Below are 15,274 nucleotides of genomic sequence, written 5' to 3'. Positions count from 1 at the left end.
TTTGTCAAAGAAAACTCCAAAGGACTCTTTTTTTTTTAAACTCTTTAGAAGATTTAAATTCCAAACTTCATATTAATAAACCAGTAAACCTAAACCTCACAACCTGCCTCTGGGGGCAAGTGGGCGGATGTCCTGAGTAACATGGACAGGGTTAAGGGGCAGTAGGGCTCCAGAGACTGGAATTCAGATCCTGCCCGTACATCTACCAGCCCTGTGACCTTGAGCACAGCTCCGCTCTCTGAACCGCCCAAGGTGGAGCCGAGCTAGTGACACGTACAGGGAACACGCTTAGGTCTCCCCCTCCAGTCCTCTCATACATGGCAGACGCTCACACAGCCAAGACCAGAATGTCAGCCCTGCACGGTCGTGAGGTTATGACCCTCGTCACTCGCTGAGGCCAGGCTGGGTGACGGGGCTGACTGGCGTGTGTGCATCTTCGATACAGAATCATCTTTTCCATCAGAGTCTTGTTTGAACTGTAGCCAGCAATTTTTAAGAACAGGTGGATAATAGTTTATCTAGCTTTTCACGTCAATACTTAGTGAAAATTTATCTGCCTAACTCCCAAGGGAAATAACATCCCTTTCCAGGAGTCAGGCACTGCCAAGGAAAATGTCTGCAGGAAGTGGGGAGCCTGAGTCAGCGCTGGGAGGCAGCTCGACTGTCCTTCGCCAGGCACCGGGCACCGCCCTTGGCCGTGGTGGGGACGTCCGAGGAAGGCGGCCAAGGACACTTCCTGGCCGGTCTGTGGAGTCCAGAAAACCCCTGAGAGCTGAGTTTCCTGGCCTCGCTCTGGCCATCAGTCTTCGCCTAGTCCCAGGTGAACACATTTGATTTCCAGGGCTTCATGTACTTTCCCGTTACTGAAAAAAACCTGCCCTACAACAGCATAACGTCAAAGAAGAAAAACAGGCTTCTTTATGTGTTCTGTTCACCTATTTCCCAAGGAACGCAGTGCTCTAATTAGGAGCCCTGCATAAAGTCCTGGGGGAGAAGGGCAGCGTTGAGAACTAAGTCTTGATTGAGCTGTGCTCCGTCGGAGCTGAGCGGAGAGAACCGGACAGGCCCCAGGGCCCGAGGTCACAAGAACTGACCGGGCCAGCTGGTGGCTGGTGCCACAGGAGGCTGCGGAAGACCTCCAGGAAAGGAGTGGCATCACGGTGCTGCTGGCCGCCAGGAGGCAACAGGCAGGCCAGGGGACGGGGTCTCAGGTGCCGGGCCGCCTCTTGGCCTCAGCAGGACAGAGGAGGTGTGTGTGGAGTGGATCTCAGGCGCAGTTTTCTTCTGGCATTTAACGGAAATTGCTGAGGCATGTCGGGTAGGAGCCCATGATTTTTTTTTTTTCATTACCAAAAACCAAGTGAACAATAGGAATTGGTGTAAGATGGTGAACTCCAAGGGAAACATTCAGAAGCTCTCAGTTTCATCAACACATGACGGACTGTCCCCATGTGCCTGGTGCTTTCTCCCGTTTTTCCTGACCAGGAGAGTAAACTCACCTGAGGTCAGACTGTGAAACTGACAGTGATTACATCCGTGCGGTGGGCTTGGAGGGCAGAAGGCAGGCAAGATGAAACAGTCTCTTCTCACCTGCCGAATCCAGCTCCCGATTGGAGGATTCACGTCGGAAAGGAAAGATTGGAGTTCGAGGGGACAGAAGAGCCAAAAATGAAGGACACTTACACTTGAGAACAGTGACAGCTGGCACACTCTGGTGCCAGAAGTACACCAAAGGCGTGGGCACACGGGCTTCAGCTTCCAGTCCTCGGTGCCCTGGGGCAGCATCAGAACCTCTCCAGGGGAGAGCGTGCCCCACGGTGCAGGCTGGGTCGCCCTCTCCTCTTCAGGATGCTGCCTGGTTTCAGCGAGCGGGGGCAGTAGGGGCAGGTGCCCAGGTGACTGTACTCGGAGGTACAGTCGCGGTATCTTAAATGCCGTCCCACTGCGCCTCCTTCCCTGGGGGTACCAGTGTGCCCGGGGCTCCTGCTTTGCCAGGAAAAGTCTTTGCCTCCAAGTGTTTTTTTTTCCTGCAGCCTTTTTGTTTTTTTATGCCGTCTCAAGGCAACTTAGATCCAACAGTGCTACTCCCAGATGCAGTCTGTGTGTGTAGGCAAGTTGACCACAAGGAGGAGAGTGGGCTGTAGAAGTCCAGAAGGTTGCGCCCTGGTTCCCTGCAGCCTGGAATGGCCCAATCCACAGAGACCCCCCTTCCCAGGGCTCCTCTCCAGGGTCAGCCTGTGAGCTTTCATTACGGTGCCTTCGGAAGGCTGATAGGGAGCTGGACCTCTGCTCAAGTAAGGGACAAGGTGGCTGTGTTGGGGAAGGAAGGGGAGAACTAGCGTAGCAGGAGGAGCTCACAGACGGCGGGTTTGGCTCCTGTGATCCTGGGTGAGGCCCGCCCTCTGCGTCTTAGATTTCCTCGTCTTCAAAAAGTTTTCTGAGAATGCTTAATAATCCTGCTCTGCCTACCTCACAGCGTTTTATTAAATGAAATACACTATCCAAGTGTTAAGTTACTCTAATTAAATTGCACACTTGGCTCCCAGCTCCCCAAGACTGCCAAGCTTCTGTGAGTATAAATTAGCACCACCTTGAAGAGCACTTTGGCGATGCCTCAAATCTGGAGCTGCATTCGGCCCATGGCACAGCAGCTCTGCTCCTGGCTTGACATCCTGGAGAAGCGCCAGTGTGTGCACAGGGAGGCAGGCTTATTGGTGACAGGGAAAACCTCGAAACCATCCTCTGGCCGTCAGGAGAAAGGGTCAGTTGTGAAACAGCCACGCAGGAGAATGCAGTAGAGTGGTGAAATGAAGGGGCCAGGGCTACACGCGTCACAGGATGAACCTCGCAAGCAGCTCTGTTGCACAAAATGCCTACACCCGGCCCCAGCCACACAGGTTCACGGGCATGCAAGCACAGATGGGCAAAATGCCTAACACAGCCCCAGCCACACAGGTTCACGGGCATGCAAGCGCAGGTGGGCAAAATGCCTAACACACGGCCCCAGCCACACAGGTTCACGGGCATGCAAGCGCAGGTGAGGGTTACCCGGCACTGGGTGCCCTGGGCTGTACACTCTACAATGGTTAGCTTCATGTCGTGTGGATTTCGCCTCAATAAAGTTTTTAAACATGAGAAAGATTGTATATTGACTCTCTGTATATATGCTATGTAATTATATATACACATATAAATATATGTACACGAATGGGTGATGACACTGATTTCAGCATAGTGGTTACCTCTCGTGGGACCGGGAAGGTTATACAGTCAAAGAGAGCGAAGGAGCTTTGTTTAATGATGTGGTTTTATATCTTAAATTGGGAAGTGAGGACACAGATATTTCTTAACATTATTTACTACACCTGTCTATTTATCCATACTATTTCAAGATAAAATGTTTTTATTATCTATTTGGCTACGCCAGGTCTCAGTTGCAGCTTGTGGAATCTGGCTCCCTGATCGGGGATTGAATCCAGGACCCCTGCATTGGGATTAGCCACTGGACTAGCAGGGAAGTCCCAAGATAAAATTTTTTTAGAGAAAGGCAAGCCCACGTTTAAATTTGCATCACCTCTGTCAGTCTCTTTAGGGGGAGAGAGTGCCAAGGCGTGGGCAGTCCGGTGATGGAGCGTTGCCGTGGGGATGAACTTGCTGGGTGTCAGGGAGCTCTGTCTGTCTCCTGTTCTGGGCTAGCAGGCGTTCCAGAACGATCCCTGCACGGCTTTCCCCAGAACATTCCCCAGAAGAGTGATTCGCGTATGTAGCTCCACCTCAGCTCCCGTCTCTGAAAGCAGGTCGGGAGGCTGGGGAAGCCGAGGGGTTGGAGCCAGGCCGCGTGCCCCACCCCAGCGCAACCGACAGTGCCAGTCCTGCTGAGGCCGCCTTCCTCGCCCGCAAGACCGCGCAGGCGCACGCGATGTCAGAAGGATGCTGCGGCAGGCCGCGGCTTGTCAGATACAGACACATGGTTTCTGACCTGTGTAAATGAGCTTGAATTTAAAGGCTCCAAAATGAATTATAGTCAGTGTCTGGGTGTTCTAGTGGAAGTCACGGAGCTGCCTGTCTTCAGATTCTGCCCAGCACCCTGAGCTGCCCCAGGGCCACAGCTGTGACCCGAGGCTGCTCTCAGCTCCTCTGGGTGCAGAGGCGTGTTGCTGGGCCTCGGCAGGGAGGGAGGGAGCCACCCTCCGCCCAGCCCCACTAATCTCTGCTAATGATTTAATGCCTTACTTCTTCCAGTTAATGCCTTTACATTAGTAACCTAAGCCTGCCCACATCTGAGGCACCCTGACTGACAAATGGAAGACGTGTTTAAGTCCGGGAGCTCTCTGGGTGTCTGAGGTTGTGTCTGTGGCCAGGTGGACCCTCTGCATCCCAGGCATCCCATAAGGTTGCCTCATCCCTGCTGTTGTCTCTAACTGGACCTCGCAGTCTGGTTACAGCTCTGCCATTGAGCTCCGTTACAGGACCTTTGAATTTGAAGTTGGGTCCCCCAGTCACACACACACCCAGCCCTCCTGCACCAAGAGTGTGTGGTGCGACCTGTGTGTGCCCTTGAGACCGCTGTAGACAACTGGTGGTAGAAATACAGGTGTGTTTTCCAGAAAATTGTAAATACCCTATGGTATGATAGGAAATAAATATATCTTTCATTTTGGTGCAGTTCCTGGCACAAAGCCCCTAAAACACTTGCAATTTACGGTCTGTGTGATAATGAGATGACGCCTGGGGAAACCGAAGTAGCTTCAGGATGGGATCTGGTCACCAGGAAAACCACCCCTGTGACTAGAGGGTTAGAACTTCCAGCCCCTCCCCTCCCCGCCGCAACCCCCGATCTCTGGGGAGGAGAAGGAGGCCAGGTGTCAGTCAGCCACCGATGGCTAATGACTTAATCAATCATGCCAACACAATGGAACCTAAGTGAAGCCCCATAAACAGCGAAGTGTGGGGAGCTTCCAAGTAGCTGACCACATCCATGTGCCAGGAGAATGGCGCTCTGCCTCGGACCCCTCTGGACCGTTTTTATAAACTGCTTGTAAAGAGAGCACCTTCCTGAGTCTCTGAGCTGTTCTAGCAAACTATCACACCCAGTGCAGGTGTCACAGGCTCCTCGTGTGCAGCTGGGGTCTGCAGTGGGCTCAGTCTTGCGTGACTGAGCCAGTAACCAGTGGGGTCTACGCTAACTCTGGGTGGTTAGTGACAGGACAGAAATGAGTTGTTGGACTTCTAGTTGGCGTTAGAGAATGAGCTGGACCCCATGTTTGTCTCACTCTTCCTTTCATGCCGAACATCTGCCGCAGGAGATAGGCACAGCGCGACAGTCAAAGGCAGCCTCACGGGAGAGTCCAGACACCCTCACCCCAGCTCTGCTGACCCGCTGATGCCCTCAGGCACGTGGCTTGGCCTCCTCTGCCCCCGTTTCTGCATTTAACACTAGGAGTCTGCATGTCACAGGCAGCCTTGTGATTCCTATGTGCTCTGAAGTTTGAGAACCTTGCTTATGGCCTCTCTACCTAGAGAAAAATCTGTAAGCCTCCGGCTATGTCTTTAGGAAAATTCCATCTTCCTTTATTCTTGCCACTTCAAACAATTCAAGCTCCTAAATTGCTGACACACCAGCAAACCATAATGAGCCAGCCCAGGCTTCCTCCCTGCTGTTTGGCTGAGACCCACCTGCAGTAACTTTCTCCTGCTTTCAGAAGTCCAGGGAGGGAAGCTCCTTAAAGTTACGGGTAACTGGAGAAGTAACTGAAGGAAAGCCTGGAAAATAAGTGAACATTCAAGCAACAGAACCCACCCAGATTTCAGCAAACAGCTGCAGAGGCAGCACGGGGCTGCCAGGTTGGCAGCAGAGGGCAGGACCCACGTGCACGCGCGCACATGCTCACCCCAGCTAAGCCGCGCATCTCGTGTGCCAGCGAGGGTGCCCGTCAGCTTGGAGGAGACCCAAGGCACAGAGGCACAGCGCGCCTGTAGCCAATCCCGCGGGAGGCAGGCGGCCCACCTCCCCAGCTGCCTGGCCAGCGCCCGGCCCTCCTGCCTGCGGAGCTCTGCCTGCCCCCGGCTTGTCCTCTCCTCCCTCCTGAGGGACCTGTTTTCTCTCCCGACTGTCAAAGCCAACTAGTCGTCGCTGGAGAATCTGGAAGCACTGCATCCCCAGAGAAAACTGCTGTGTACATTTGGGGATGCTTTTCAGTCCATTTCCCTTTGTTTTTGCATCCCTTTTCTTAACACAGTTGGAATCATACTCTACCTGTGAAGCTCACTACAGAAGCTATTAACCACATGTGGCGGTTTCCATCGAAACTTTAAATTCATTAGAATTCACCGTTCAGTTCTTCAGTCCCACTAGCCAAAGATTTCAAGTGCTTACCGGTCACGTGATCGGGGGCTACAATATTGGACAGTGCATGTATTGAATGTTTCCATCAGCATGGAACTCTGTTCAACCACCTAGTACGTGCAGTTCTGTATTCTTGTTTTAACCTGTGATATATACCGTGAGCCATGAGCCATGAAAAATGTACATCCCCGCTCTTCAAACATTCTTTGTATGTTTGAAGCAATACATTGTATGCTTGCATGTATTTCCTCAGTCTTCGCTGGCCACTGAGGTTGCCCGCCTTTGTTATTATACATGATGCTGTGGTGAACTGCATAGTCCTGGATCTGGACCTGCATCCCTGACCATTTCCAGATCACTGCTACAGGTGGAGTTGTCGTGACCAGGAAGGTGCAGGTTTCTTCAAGGCCTTGAAATATGATGCCCAGTTACCTCCCCGAAGGGTCTCCCTCTCTCCAGCAGGGCGGTTGTGCCCCTCTCTTCCTATGTAGACTCTCTGAGAAGACAAGATTCAGCAAGGAAGCCCTTTCTGCCTGTTTGTGAGCACAGTGAGTTTCTGAGCCAGTGCTTTGGGCAAGATGTGTCCATAACCAAAAGGAGGATGGCCCAGGGAAGACTGGCCTCAATGGTCCCTGAGTACTAGCACCTTCTGAAGTTCCAGCCAGGGCTCTGTCTCTGGCAGAAGCATTTGGACTGGGCGGCTGTGATGGTTATTTTTTTGTGCCGACTTGACCAGGCTAAAGGATGCCCCGGTAGCTGGGAAAACATGTCTGAGGGGGTTTTCTAGAAATGAGAAGCATTTAAATGGGTAGGCTGGCAAGAAGTTGAGAGTCACCAGTGTCGACGGCCTCCTCCAACCCACTGAGGGCCGGAGGAGAGCCCAGGCGAAGGAAGGGCAAGTCTGGTCTCAGCCCCCCAGCCGGTCTCGCCCTGAGCTCAGACACCCTTCTCCCCTGTCCATCGGCGCCCCTGGCATGGGTGCCTGCGGGCTTGGACTAGGACGCGCCCCGCCAGCTCCCTCAGGTCTCCATGGTGCTCTTCAGCCTGTCTGTATCCTACTGTTTCTGCCATCTGCAGAGCCCTAATGCAACAGGAATATGCCCCCAATGACCCTGCATTTATCTAAACCTAGTTTTGTGGCATATTCATCTGTGAGTCACTCTAAACATTTTCTGAGTTCATTTATCAGGACCTCCCTGGTAGCTCAGCTGGTAAAGAATCTGCCTGCAATGCAGGAGACCCCGGTTCGATTCTTGGATTGGGAAGATCCCCCTGGAGAAGGGAACAGCTACCCACTCCAGTATTCTTGGGCTTCCCTGGTGGCTCGGATGGTAAAGAATCCGCCTGCAATGCGGGAGACATGGGTTCGATCCCTGGGTTGGGAAGATCCTCTGGAGGAGGGCCTGACAACCCTCTCCAGTATTCTGGCCTGGAGAATCCCCCTGGCAGAGGAGCCTGGCGGGCTGCGGTCCATGGGGTTGCAGGGTCGGTTGTGACTGAGCAACTGAGCGCTGCACGCATTCATCCTCTCCCTGCTCAGGGAGCTTCGTGTGATTAAGAGGCAGAGCCTCACTTCACTTCTCTCACACTTCCCCGGGGGTTCTGAGTTTTGGTGAGCAGGTTCACATTCGCCTTAAGTTATCATTCACAACCACGCGGCCTCCGCCTCATAGGCCCTCAGTCTTTCTCTCCCCTAACTCAGGCCCCTCTTCCTCTCCTCTGTGGCCTGCCCGTCCCTTTCTCGTGTCAGGCCCTTTGTGTACACTCTCTGAGCACGGTTCCACCCCGTCTGTCCTCCAGGGCGCCACGCCCATCCTGACGGGCAGTCAGGTTACTCGCGGCTTCCCAACTTGGGGTTCAGACCCCAAACATCAGTTCTGGCTTCCACTCTCTTGTAGTTCGGGCTGCTTCATGCAGTCTCACTTGGGCTGTCTGTACAGTGGGGGTTGACACTTACGAAGCAACACAGACAGACTGGGCCTGGGGCGTCGGCTCCACTCTGCATCCTGAGACAAGGGGGAGCCAGCACTGTGTGAGAGCCAGAGCTGGCCCTGCTGGCAGCTACCGCAAGAGCTGGGCCTCCTGGGATGGGCTGAGCTTGGGTCACCGTAGGCCTCGGCTGGAAAGACTCCTTCCTTGGAGATGTGTCAAGGGACTATCTGTGAGGATATCATTTAAGGCAGAGAGTGACATCCTTCTTCAGAGCTTGAGACACGAGGCAGGAACAGCACCCCCAGGAAGTTCAAAGTCCCTGGGGCAGCTGCCCTGTCATCTTACTGGAGCTCGTGGCAGTTAGTGTCCGCCCCAGGCTGCTGGCTGGCCCAGGGTGGCTGTACCCTTAACCACAGCCTGCATTATTACCTACTTTTCATTGTTCAACAAACCGACAGGCCCAGAGGCCACAGAAGAACAAAGCAAGCCTGCGGCTGCCCCAGAGGGAGCTGCCTTACCCTCACACCTCTGATCGGGAGACTGCCGTGGGTCTCCTCCCAGAAGACGGAGGTCCTAGCTGCAGCTCTGTGTGCCTTCTGAAGTGCTTCCTCTCCCCAGGGCTCTTCCCTGCACAGGGAAGGTTTTGGGCCTCCAGGCAGCAGTGCCCGCCTCAGGGGAGTTGAGAAGCAGAAAGCGGGGAGCCCAGCAAGGCAGCCTGTGGTGCTTTAACCAGGAGCCCCACTGGCTCTTCTAGCCCATCCTGACAGCCCGGTCCGTCCAGGACTTCTGAATCAGGGCGCCGCGGCCCTGCGGGACTCTGGGAGGGAGGCAGGGGTGGTCTCAGAATAAAGTAGGGGGGCTCCCAGAGCTGTGGCTGCCGGGCTGCTTGACTGAGCCCAGTTTGACAGACGGGGTGGAACCGTGCTCAGAGAGTGTACATGCCATGCCAAAGTTCACGGCCAGCCTGCTGCCCAGAGGTGGCCGCCCCGCCCTGCCACTGGAGGCCAAAGGGGCCGGTTCACAGAACAGGCCTCCCTCCCTGCAGTGAGTTCCTTCCGTTTCCATGAGAGTGAGCCTCGCTCTGGGATGAGCGGGGAGGCACTCCCAGCTTCCCAACGCCAACCCTTGGCCTCCAGACAGCACAGCAGCGATGGCAGTGGGGGCCTGGCGGGCCTGCTTTGCTGAGAACAGAGCTGCTGCTCTGGGGACTCGCACTGGTGACCCGGGCGTGGCAGCCACTGTTTAATAATTTAGAGAATGTGTACTCATCAGCTGGGAGGCTTCATCCCTGGATTCAGAAACACAGTGCCCTGGGGGTTGCCTGCAGTGGAGAGTGAAATTCCACTTGTCACAGTCACTGAGAACGCAGGCCTGCTCCTGGAAGGGCTCTGGTCCCTGGGTGTTTACGAACACCCTAGAAGAGAGGAGGCCAGCGGCAGGGGCCCAGGAGCAGGGGTCGGGGCCCGCGGGTCTGCCCAGCTCCGCTGCCCGCTGCTGGGCGCCTCCGGCAGCTCCCTTCCCCTCTGTCTGCTGCCTGCTTGGAGGTGACGAGGCTGCCTGGGAACCTGTGTTTCCTAGACCTTGGCAACTAACATCTTGCTAACTGCAATAAGCCAGACACAATAGGATTAATATTGTATGATTGCACTTATCTGAGGTACTAGAATAGGCAAATACATAAAGACAGAGGGGATGGTGGTTGCCAGGGGCTAGGAGAGGGAGAGGAGGTTATTGTTCAACGGGCACAGAGTTTCTACCCAGGAAGATGGGGAAAGTTCTGGAAATGGATAGTGGCAATGGTTAGAGGGCACTGTGATTGAATACTTCCTGCCACTGAATTGTACACTTAAAATAGGTAAAATGGTAAATTTAACACTATGTATGTTTTACCACAATTTTAAAGTGTTTACTGTGAGAAAAATTGTACAAATAATGAATATTCACTCAAGAAACATCAGAAGATGGAGGAAACAATTTTAGTTACACCAAAACCCCCTCGTCTCCTCCAAAAAGCAACTGAAAAATCTAGTCTCCTGTGAAATTTTAATCCATAAAGAAAGGAAAAGCTCTATTTATTAATCTGTAGAGTATCAACACTGAATAGGCCGTCCCTAAAAATGACATGCTGGTGAAAAAAATCCGATCCCTACCCCAAGATAGCCATAATTGTATTTTGGTTATCTACCCTTCCACACTTTGCCCAATGCAAATATACGACATAAATAAAAATATGTGAATTTTTATGAAAACAGGATCCACCTGTACCTATTATTTGAAGCCTCTTTTTCCTTAGTTTACGGTATATTATAAACACATCTCCATGCCATTCTATGTCATTTGTGGTGGTGCCCAGAACTGAGTTCTATCCTGGGAATGCTCCATGAATTGTTTCACTGGTGTCTTCTTGAACTTGTGAGTCGTTCCCATAAGGAAAGCTGCAAGTTACATCCTTGCACGTAAATCTCTGGCTACTTGAGAGTGCATTTTTTTGCGTGCATTTTTTAGGATAAATTTATGGAATTTCTGGGTCAAAAGTTCCCTGCCTGTTAGAAGTTTTTGCCAGACTGTACACTGGAGCCATACATGACTTATAGCTGTTCCCACGAACAGCCAGAGAGATCTCTTGAACTGACTGAGAGGGTTCCTGGGCTGGCCAAGCGGGTAGCCACGGTGGAAGTTTAGGCTGTAGTACCCAGTGGGGGAGCAGCTTCAGGGTACCAGGGTCTCCCCGAACCCATACACATCTGAATCCCCAGTCTATGACTGAGTTACCTTATAAGACAAAATGTGCTTTGCCAGGTGTGATTAAATTAACAATCTTGAAATGGGGAGAGCTTCCTGGATTCTCTGAGTGGGCCCAGTGTAATCTCAAGCTTCTTACAAGAGGAGGTCAGAAGGGCCAGAGTGAGAGAAGGAGATGTGATGATGGAAGCCGAGTCTGAGTGACGCGGGGCCACAGGCCAAGGAAGGCAGGTGGCCTCAAGCAAGGGAAAAGGCAAGCAAAGCGGTTCTCCCTAGAGCCCCCAGAAGGAATGCAGCCCTCTCAACCCATTTTGGACTTCTGACTTCAAGAACTGGAGGGTAATAAATTCATGTTGTTTTAGCCACCAAGTTTGGGGTAATTTGTTACGGCAGCAATGAGAAACTAATGCATCTTCCTCTTGCCACCAGGTCCTAAAACTTCATTGTCTCAGGGATGAGGATCTCCCTCTGGGCCCAGCAGCCTGATGACCTGAACCGCACTCTTTCCCCTAACCAGAGGCCCTCCAGCAGAGCATACCCAAGGTTCTGTGCATGAGGACAGACAAGGAGGAACCCTACCCCAGGGGCCCATCCTTGACCAGACTATGAAATTACCCTTGTTGGAAACTGGACTTAAGGTCACATGGCAAGTGTGAGGTGGTGCCAGGACCAAACCCCAAGGTCTAGCCTGGCAGGCTAGTGAGGCCCCCCATCCACTCCACTCAACTGAACCTCTTTTGTGTTCCAATCTGACTTGCCTTCCTGAAGAGAAGTAGTCATTCAAACCTTAGCATGAGTAAGAGGACAACTGGCACTGGATTCTCCAGGTCGATATGGTATTACTACAGAGTAGCGGAGCTCAACTCTCATGTTGAAAACTATGCTTGGGGTGATGCTCCTTCTTATCAACCCTGGGGCGCACCAGGTCCTGCCAGCTACCTCCAACCCTGAAGTGTCTTTCTAGGTCTCCCCCAAACAAACTCTTTTGTGTCTGATTCTTTTGTGACCCCCTGGACTGTAGCCTGTCAGGCTCCTCTGTTCGTGGGATTTCCCATGCAAGTATACTGCAGTGGGTTGCCATTTCCTTCTGTCGGAGATTTTCCTGACCCAGGGATCCAACCCGCATCTCCTGCGCTGCAGACAAATTCTTTACCACTGAGCCACCTGGGAAGCCTACAAGCAGAGGACCAGGGTTCAAAGCAGATAATCCTACTCCAGGACTTAGAGCTGCCAGAGTTGGCAGGAAGAAGCATTGGCTTACACAGTCAATGTTTCAAAACCTAGAGATTTTATAAAACAATCTGGATTTCTAGATTCACTTGAAAAATCTGATTCACTGAAAGAACTGAACCCAGCCAAAGCGGGAACAATTTGAAGAAGAAAATAAAGTATTATTGGATTCTACTCCAAAACGTAAAATAAATATTCATAAATTCATACTGATATAAACGATTGAAAAAATAAATAAATAATGGGCACAATTTCCCATACAGAAGAAATACAAATAATTGATGTAGATACTCTATCATCAAAGAGGTGGAACATAACTCCTCACTTCTTTTCAAAGGGTACATTGTTGAAAACTAAAGAAAAAAGAGTCACTTTTTAGCAGAGTAACCTGACAAACACTGTCTCAGTCAGGAGTTCAAGGTCAACATCACATTGGCAAGAGTAAACCCTATTAATATAATGTATCCTTGAAATGATGTATTGAGAATGTCATTTTACAAACACACTCTTTTGTGTCCGATTCTTTTGTGATTCCATGGACCGTAACCCACCAGGCTCCTCTGTTCATGAGATCGCCCATGCAAGTACACTGGAAGTCATTTTACCCTCCTCCTAAAAACTCGCAACTCCAACCTAACTGTGAGAAAGACATCAGACAAATCCCAGTTGAGTGACACTGTATAAAATCCGTGACCAGTACTCTTCATATCTGTCAAGGCCATCAAAAATAAGGAAAGTCTGAAAAACGGTCCCAGTCCAGAGGAGCCTAAGGAGACGTGCTGACTACATATGATGTGGGATTCCTGGTGGCATCCTGGAACAGGAAAAGGACAGAAGGGAGAAGGAAGGAAATCTGAATACAGTGTGGACTTCAGTTAGTAAGGATGTATGTCTCATCGCTGGTTCATCAGTGGTGACCAGTGTAGGATCATTACACGGTGCCTGCTGGTGCCTCCAAAGCCTCACTACACTCTCCTAGGCTGGAGATCCTCTGGCAAAGCCTGGGGCACAGAGGCTCGGTTTGAGTGTCTAGAGAACTGGGCTTGAAGCTTGTCTCTGCCCAGACTTATCTGTGTCTGAGTGTGCGTTCATTTGCTAAGTTGTGTCCAATTCCTTTGCGACTCCATGGACTGTAGCCCATCAGTCTGTTCTGTCTTTTCCCAGCAAGAATACAGGAGTGGGCGGCCATTTCCTCCTCCAGGGAATCTCCTTCATCCAGGGATCGAACCTGTGTCTCCTGTATTGGCAGGGGGATTCTTTACCGCCTGAATCACCTGAGAAGACACTCTGGCCGTGTCCAAACTCCCTTCCACATGAGTGCCAAGAGCAACCGGAATCCCTGTCTCCCTGGGTCCCTGGTAACCCTTGAGGACACTCCCAGGGTGCTGGTGGCTGCTCAGATAGCGCGGTGTAAACTGCTAGTTGTGAGGTGCCCAGAGCCTGTTCTCTGCAGCACCGAGGGAGTCATCCGGGGATCCTTGCCGGCTGGGTAGTGAGGGGGTGTTGAGCAGTGGGCGGTTGCTGGGCGGTGGCGAGCGGGGAGCAGCCGCTGTTTTCTCACAGATGCCTGGTCCTGCTGGCTGTTCAGTGCACTGATGGGGCGCCTGGGGCTGCTCCCATCAGTGGGAGGCCCTGGGTCCCTGCCTCGGAGTGAGGGAGGGTCTGGGCCGTGTTCTCTCTTCCGGCACTAAGGGATGAGCCTGTGATGGCCTTTCCGGGAAAGTAGTCACAGGGGGTCGGTCGGAGGCAAGGATGTTTTTGGAGATTGTGGCCCAGCCGCACCCCTCTGCTGGGTTTCCATTTCCGGGTACCCAGGCCGGGAGAGGACACAGGAACAGTGGGCGATACGAATTCAGACAGACTGGGAAAGAAAGAAGGGGTGGAGCCAGGCTCCAGCAAGAAGGCGCGGCTGGGGCAGTGTCGGGGTTGCGTGGGGGGAACCTCTGAGACAGCGCAGGGCACCGCGCTGAGCTGCGGCTTCTAGCTCAGGAGCCCCGGGCCAGCTGGATGCCGGCGGGTGGGCGCGGGCAGGACCTCCTGCCAGACACACACAGAAGGCCCTTTGAGGGGGTGACAGCTGTCACCCCAGACCCCCCTCTGCTAGCTATGGCCCTGCCTGCCGCCTCTAGTCCGAGAAGGGCCCCCAGGGAGCGGGAGCGATTTGTATGTGGTGGGAAGCAGAAGAGTGCTCAGACCCCCGGTGCTGCCTTCTGGTAGCTGAGGGGGCTCAGAGCCTCAGTCTGTTAGAAGTAACCGTGGGGACAGCAAGGCCTACCTGGCAGCGGGTAGGGAACAGCTAAGATGCTCAGGTATGTGCCCAGACTTGGGCACCAGGGCAGCTGTGCAACAGCTGAAGAAACTGGGGGGTTAACCCAGAGAAAGGAAGGCTCAGGCCCTGGAACGTCTGTCTTCGGTGTCTGAAGCCCGGGCTCCGGGGCAGGGCCGGCCCGTTAGCGGGGATAAGCAGGAGGCAGGATCCTCCCCAGAAGCCAGGCCAGCTCTGTTCGGTGACCTGGATCAGCCAGGCTGTTTCCGGGGGGGGTCGGGCGCTCCGCATCCCTGGGGAAGGGCAGTCAGGGGGGCGCAGCGCCAGCGAGGAACGTCGGACCTCGCTGCCTGGGGGTGTACAGAGTAGGGGTGAGGAGGGGTCCCAAGGCCTTCAGCGAGGAGAGCGGGAAGGGTTTCTAGGAGCCCCGATCGGCTGACTTGCAGTCGTCCCGACACCGGGGCTGGGAGCCTGGCCAGAGAACCGGGCAGGCGCCCAGCACCCTGGGCTAGGCAAAGTGGAGTTGGGGGTGGGGTGGGCGTTCAGGCTTCCAGAGCCGGCAGGCAGCCAAGAGATGGTGCGCCTCGAGGTGGTCCCTGACGGATGGGTAAAGGGCGGAGACCCAGCCCCGGCGCCGCGGTGGGCCGACAGAAAAACCCCGGGTGCGGGGTCCTCTCCTTTAACGCGGCCGCGGGCGGGGGAGCCCCGAGGGGGAGGGGCGGCGCGGGCGGCGCATGCGCGGCGCGGGCTGGGGCGGC

General features: G+C 53.4%; 1 long non-coding RNA gene across 1 annotated transcript in view; it reads right to left on the bottom strand.

The window, feature by feature from the left end:
* Positions 1-15,273, bottom strand: part of LOC114117845 (uncharacterized) — a 28,403-nt gene extending 13,130 nt beyond the window's left edge. The window contains exon 1 of the long non-coding RNA XR_006055894.2: positions 5,677-15,273. This is a non-coding gene — a long non-coding RNA (uncharacterized LOC114117845). The remainder of the gene's footprint in view (positions 1-5,676) is intronic.
* Position 15,274: the final 1 nt, after the last annotated feature.

Source organism: Ovis aries, chromosome 14 (assembly GCF_016772045.2).
Source record: "Ovis aries strain OAR_USU_Benz2616 breed Rambouillet chromosome 14, ARS-UI_Ramb_v3.0, whole genome shotgun sequence".
In the NCBI taxonomy this organism is placed as follows: domain Eukaryota; kingdom Metazoa; phylum Chordata; class Mammalia; order Artiodactyla; family Bovidae; genus Ovis; species Ovis aries.
The sequence above is the reverse complement of the archived record's forward strand: the minus strand, read 5'-3'. Positions and strand labels throughout refer to the sequence as shown.